The sequence below is a fragment of the Cyprinus carpio genome, chromosome A13 (genome assembly GCF_018340385.1).
Source record: "Cyprinus carpio isolate SPL01 chromosome A13, ASM1834038v1, whole genome shotgun sequence".
In the NCBI taxonomy this organism is placed as follows: domain Eukaryota; kingdom Metazoa; phylum Chordata; class Actinopteri; order Cypriniformes; family Cyprinidae; genus Cyprinus; species Cyprinus carpio.
Genome location: NC_056584.1, coordinates 6,178,479 through 6,185,490, shown reverse-complemented (window position 1 = coordinate 6,185,490; position 7,012 = coordinate 6,178,479). Strand labels below are relative to the sequence as shown.

At 35.7% G+C, this 7,012-nt stretch overlaps 1 pseudogene; it reads left to right on the top strand.

Annotated features, from left to right (window-relative positions):
• The first annotated feature begins 1,349 nt into the window (after nt 1-1,349).
• LOC109045967 lies at nt 1,350-6,083 on the top strand (annotated as a pseudogene).
• The last annotated feature ends 929 nt before the right edge of the window (nt 6,084-7,012 follow it).

The window sequence follows — 7,012 nt, the reverse complement described above, 5'->3', positions numbered from 1 at the left end:
TATGTAGGCCTAAGTTATTAACTTTTTACATTTCTCATTTAAAAATCTAGTGTTTAATCCTCTTAATAGTTATTCAAATGTAGAACATAAAAAAAAGCAAGTATGACCTGCAATATTCTAGATATATTTAGTAAACAGCCATACAGGTACCTATAGGTAAACCATGGAATTACAAATGAAAAGGATTTTTTGTTGTTGTTGTTTGTTTGTTTTTTTCTGACTACAAAACTACTCTAATTTGCATTGGAATTTAAAATAATTTTCTCTAAAATTTTAACCTTAAATACTACACTAATTGTAATAGAAGGAACAGACATATTAGGAAAAATATTTCTTATAAAAATAAGTCATTAATGGACCATAATTATTGTACAAATATTATTTACTAACAAAATATCTCCTCAAAATATAAAATAAAATATGTATATAAAATATACAACACTTAACTAAAAAAAAAAAAAAAAAGTTAAGCTGTATGGTCACATTATAAGTAAGCAATACCTGAGGGTCAAAGGGATTCTCCACCCCAAAATGAAAATGTTGTCATTAATCACTTAGCCCCATGTAGTTCCAAACCCGTAAAAGCTCTGTTCATCTTCGGAACACAATTTAAGATATTTTGGATGAAAACCGGGAGGCCTGTGACTGTCCCATAGACTGCCAAGTAAATAACAGTGTCAAGGTCCATAAAAGGTATGAAAGTCGTCGTCAGAATAATCAGACAATACAATCTGGGTTATATGAAGCGACGGGAACAATTTTTGTAAGCGAAGAAAACAAAAATAACGACTTTATTCAACAATTCCTTTGTCAACAGTCTCCTCTGTGTCTCTTCATATCACCGTATGCTCTTCTGTATCATCCGCGCCACAAGGATGCGCTGTTTTCTTTCATATCAAAGCTAAATACAACTAGAAACAGTGCATCCTTGTGGCGCGGATGATACAGAAGCGCATATACAGCACACGGTGATCTGGATAATGAAGCTGTCGTCTATCCTTCTTAAACCCATTCAAATGTATTGTCAACGCTGGTTTGTTTGGAGAGCGCTATGGCAACGCCGGCGCGATCACAGCTTATCGCACTTCTGTTTTTCCATGGCTCTGGCTTTAACTGAAGCGCTACATTTTACGATTTACGCCACATTAAGTGTACCAAAATGGTATTTATTGTTAGAATTTAGTATTAAAACCAAGCGGCAACCTCCCGCGCTCTCTCGTGAGGCCAACAAGGACAGAAGTGACTTAAACTCTAAAGGGGCAGTCACACTAGACTTTGAACATGCGAAATATATGGGCGGGAGCAGGATATAACATCAAGCACCAAGGTTTCCCCTCAGTTATCACAACATGGATTCCGATGTGCTTGTACTGTGTCTTTTGCGATGGAGAGAGAGAGAGAGAGAGAGAGAGAGAACAATATAAGACGCTTTCGACCCCTTCACAAAAGACACGGTACAAGCACATCGCAAAAAATAAATAAATAAATAAAATGTTTCCGCATTCAAATGTACCATCTGTTCCTGTTTCCATTGACAGCATGCAGCTAATTTTATTTGATTTTTATAATCTTTTAAAGATGCTACGCTGCGCTACGGTTAATTCCTCCATCACCAGATCTGGTCTGTATCCAGGCCAGATGGTCACTGCAGTCACCTGGATCCAGTACATATCCAGCCCACATGGTGGATCAGCACCTAGAGAGGACCTCTACAGCCCTGAAAGACAGCGGAGACCAGGACAACTAGATGAGCTCCAGATACAGATCCCCTGTAAAGACCTGGTCTCAGACGACCACCGGGACAAGACCACAGGAAACAGATGATTCTTCTGCACAATCTGACTTTGCTGCAGCCTGGAATTTAACTGCTAGTCTGGCCAGAGGAGAACTGGCCCCTCGTTTCTCCCAAGGTTTTTTCTCCATTCTGTCACCGATGGAGTTTTGGTTCCTTGCGACTGTCGCCGCTGGCTTGCTTAGTTGGGGACACTTCATTTACAGCGATATCGTTGACTTGATTTGCAAATGATTGCACAGATACAATTTAAACTGAACTGAGCTGCATGATGACATCACTGAATTCAATGATGAACTGCCTTTAACTGTTATTTTGCATTAAAGTAATATGTCTAATTCTAGCATTAACTATTTGCAAATAAAATTATAATATATGTACTTGTTCACTGTTTTTGTATGCCTAAATGCAAATCTTTTCTTGTCTTACTGCTAGTGACAGGCAAGAGTCCTCTCTCCATACCTTAATGTGGACCCCAGGTTTCTCATACCGGTGAGATCAAACACACAAGACTTTAAAATCCACAATATTCACATATTTGTGTCATATGTGTCTTAGGGATAGTTCATCAAAAATTAAAATTCTGTTGTTAATTACTCACCCTCATGTCGTTCCAAACCCACAAGACCTTCGTTCATCTTTGAAACACAAATTAAGATGTGTAAACAAGGCTCAGCGCATCCAGGTTATACGTCAGTGCGCCGGCTCCTGTATCAGCAGCATCACACGTATGCGTCATGGTACTCTCGCAGCTTCATAAAATTAAGGTTGAACCACTGATACACATGGACTATTTTAACGATGTCCTTAATACCTTTCTGGGCCTTGAACGTGTCAGTTCCATTGCTGTCTATGGAGGGTCAGAAAGCTCTCGGATTTCATCACAAATATCTTAATTTGTGTTCCAAAGATGAACGAAGGTCTTATGGTTTTGGAACGACATGAGGGTGATGAATTAAAGACAGATTTTTCATTTTTGAGTGAACTATCCCTTTAATGGATGTCTGTTATGATCATGTGCCCACAGGATACAGATGAGTTCATTTTATCCACTGGAGCAAACAAAACAAGAGGACGCTTTTTGAACTGGCCTTTTTTACTAATGGAGTATGCTGCATCACAGGTATCTTATATATTCTTCCTCACATGTAGGTTCTCCTGCATTGTACAGTCTTAGTATTTGCTTTTAAATTAACTTGTTTTTAACTAATATGTATGATATTTACAATTCACATTTTTGAATATATTGCAATGTGCTGGCACACAGGTGCAGTATTTGGGGCTGTGAATGGATTTAGAATGGGATTGTCTGAAACCAGAATCATGGCTTGGTCCAAACCTCGCAACGTACAGTGAGTTCTGCTTCAAATTTAAGTACAATTGTATTGTTAAGTTTACTGTAATATAATACAGGTAATATAATACTAATACTTATAAATATAGTTATATTATACTAATACTAATATATATAGACTGGCACATAAGAAAAAAAAATCATGCTTAAGTAAATCACAATTATGAAAAAAAAAGATGTATATTATTTTGTCATGTATCATAATTATGACAAAAAGGCATTATTATGTGATTAAAAGGTTGAAATTATGAGACACGGTCTTCAACTTTTGTCGTCATTTCAACTTATGAATATCTTTATAATAATTAAAAATTTTAATTTCATATTATAATATAATAAATGAAGCTAATTTTCAAAATTTACAACATAAACATCATAACTTTATCTCATAATTTATCATATAATTTATGATGTAGTATGTCATAATTTCAACTTCTTATCTCAATTCATTATTTCATAACTCCATCCTTTGTCATTATGACTGTCAGAATTATGAGTTACCAAAGCATTTTTTTTTTTTCATATGTGGCGGAAATGGGCTTCCATAGTATCTCTTTAATGAGATTTCCCCAGATAGGTTAAACAGGATTTTCCACTGCATTGATGGTTTGTGTTACTTCTTTCACATCTTTCTACACCTTGCATGCGCTCATAAGCATTTAACCAGCAGAGGGCAGTGTTCACTACAGTGTGCACTATGCCTTTTATAGGAACAGAAACCACAGACAGGAATTTCCTGGTAAAGGTGGGGTAAGGTAACAATAGGGTTATTCTGTGATGTCAGTGGAACACAATTCATGAATAGGCAGAAAACACTGAGCACTTCCGTCTCATGTTTGGTTTGTGGTGATGCACCACATTCCACTATAACCACAGTCACGTGCATTTTTCCTTTGAATTGAAATTTTGGTGCGGACGGTTGGGGGGATGTATACTGGTTGTGATGTCACAAAATGGAGAAGAAAACAGAACCAAAAAAAAGCTCTTGCGTAAAGAATCAGTGAATGCCAAATCCCACATTTGGACCTCAAGCCCTTAATCAGCCAATATATATAAGAGAAATGGAGAATGTCAAACAACAAACTATTTGAAATAAATCCTGTTTTAAATCAAGTTGTGCATACAAGGTGTCATATAGGCCAAAAATCAATATAAAACAAATGTTTTTGATCTGCCCAGTTTGTATTGTCATGAGACAATGATTTCAGGGCAAACTTCAAATGCTTTATATTGGACGATGGACCCAGAAAAACTTCTACAATTGTTTATCAAAAGCACATTTAAAGAATTGAGTTGTAAATTCAAACATGATTAAAAAAAAAAGTAATTTCAAAGTCATAATTATGAGGTGAAAGGTCAAAATTATAAGATAGAAAGTAAAAATTGTGAGATTAAAGGACAGAACTATGAAACACAAGTCAAAATCATGAGATGCAAAGTCAAAATTGTGAAATTAAGTCAAAGTTCTGACAAAAGAAAGTTAAATTTTTGTCTCAATTTTGAAATGCTTGTATTTAGTATAATACATGTTGAATATTATATCTGACAAGGCAGTATATTAAAATAAATACAACCAACCAACAGAACAACAGTGTGGCCACTAAATATACTAACTAAACATTCTTTAGCTAAAAAAACAAACAAACTGTAAGCTGATTTCAAGACTTGAACTGATTGAGACACAAATTTGACACACTTGGTTCCTCTTCTGTCAGTGGTTGTGTTTTTGCAGCCGTTACAGACCTGAAGAAATGATTTGAGCAACAACTTTCAGCATGATTCAACTTGATTATCCAAAAGTTTTTTTTTTCTTTCGTATGACTAAAGGCAAACATATAGGCCTAGTGATGCACTGCTAGACATTGACATTTTCTATCAAGAACTCTTTATTTTGTACATTTTACATTAATTTTTTTTTTGTTTTGTTGGCTCAAATACATCGGTGTACACACCTGTGGGACCAAAAGTGTGGTCAAGGCTGCATTAAAGCATGTTCACATGTACAGTAGGCCAAAGTCTGCCGCTCTACTGCTGTTACGTGCAAGACAACACCGCTGTCAGCAGATTTACAGGATGTTTATGTGATTATCCTGCCATAATGTACAGTATTTCCTCAAAGGTCAAGGAAGTTGTTATTGAACAAGTCAGACTTGAATTCATGTGTAATGAAGCAAACATATGCATGTGTTTATTTGTACAAAGAACACCTTTTTGTTAATAGACTAATGTGATATAATGGAGCCCATGAGGCTGTTTCCCAAGACCTACTTCTGTATTTGAATTGTGTTTTTGGCATAAAACACCCCAATTGTGACTTTGTTTTAAATCTCCGTTCTTCTCTTCCATTTAGGATCCTGTGTATGGTGACCCGCCAAGGTGCCACATGGGCAAACACTTTGGGTTCGTTAGGTGAGTGGCCCAATTTCAGCCTCCTTCCCCCTCAAAATGAAACTTGTCCATCTTTATAGTCGGGGCAATGCTCATTTGAAATTTGGTATTTTTATTTTTTTTGAGTCTCAGTATTTTTAATTTAGAAGCCACATGTTGATGCAGAAAACCAATCTCTGTGTTGAATATATCAATATTGGCGGTGTATGTGTTTAGCTCTGCTGTACAGTGCATTTGGGGTGATCTTGGAGAAAGCCAGAGATACAGCAATGTTGTGTACTTCCATTTCTGTAGATGACTTATTTGAGGAGAAAAGGGAAATAGTTTGAACTGATGCCAAAAAAACAACAACACTTTGCTTTGAAAATTATTATATGCCAAAATCTTTTACAGAAACCATTCTTTAAATTTTATAAAACTTGTTAATAAAATTAACAGATGTTATTATAGAATGCTTAACACATGGTTAACTAGAAAAGTCATGGAATTTGTTTGTATATTTGTATGCCCCCAGAGTATTTGGACTCTTAAAAACATTTAGATATACAACATTATTGTACAACTGTGAGCACTTTTTTCAATGACCTTGATTTTGGAAATAATTTTCCCTATTCATTTTCTCCATAGGCATAAAAAAAAAGAAAAAAGTATTATGAAAACCCAGAAACAAAAAGACAAAGGCCATGTTCTTCGGTGTTGTTGAGAAATGAACTACAGTTCCACAACAGCTTATTAGAATGATTTCTGAAGGATCACGTGACACTGAAGACTGGAGTAATGATGCTTTACATCATAGGAATAATTTATATTTTCAAATACATTAAAACAGAAAACAGTATTGTAATTGTAATAATATTTATTTTACTGTTTTTACGGCATTTTTGAGCCTTGAAAGAATGTAAAGTGTAGATAGACATGGCTTTAACTGATGCGTATATCATTGATTTATAACCTTGGAACTCATAATATGCCTGTTTCAAAAGGTCCATAGAGAATCGTTAAAAATGTATTTCTCTGTGTAGAAAATGAATGAGATTTGTGCTTCCGTAACCTGGCCGTTGTACTAAAAATAAACTCTAATTTAGCTCTTTGATGGCCATTAGGTGGTTATAAACACAAAATGTCATTGTTCCTGCAAAGGAAGTACCTTACAGAATTACCCTGCAAGTGTTTTCCTGTAGGTGTGGAATGAATGCATTTAGTCAAGAAGAGCTGTTGTCGAGATATTAGGGGAAATCTCCTCCACAAGGACACAACAAAATATTTTCCCATGATTCTTTGCTGCAGAGTCCCTGGATGATGCAGCACAGTGCCTAGTCTCCCATGAATGCAGTTTGTGTTCAGTGTGTCCCAAGCCATTCAAGCCTTCACAAGATCAGTCATAACTTTAGTTAGCTCACATTTCAGAGTCATGTGTCACGCAGGCTGTATTCAAACAAGCTCACAGGAAATGTGCATTGATCTTAATGGTGCTTTAA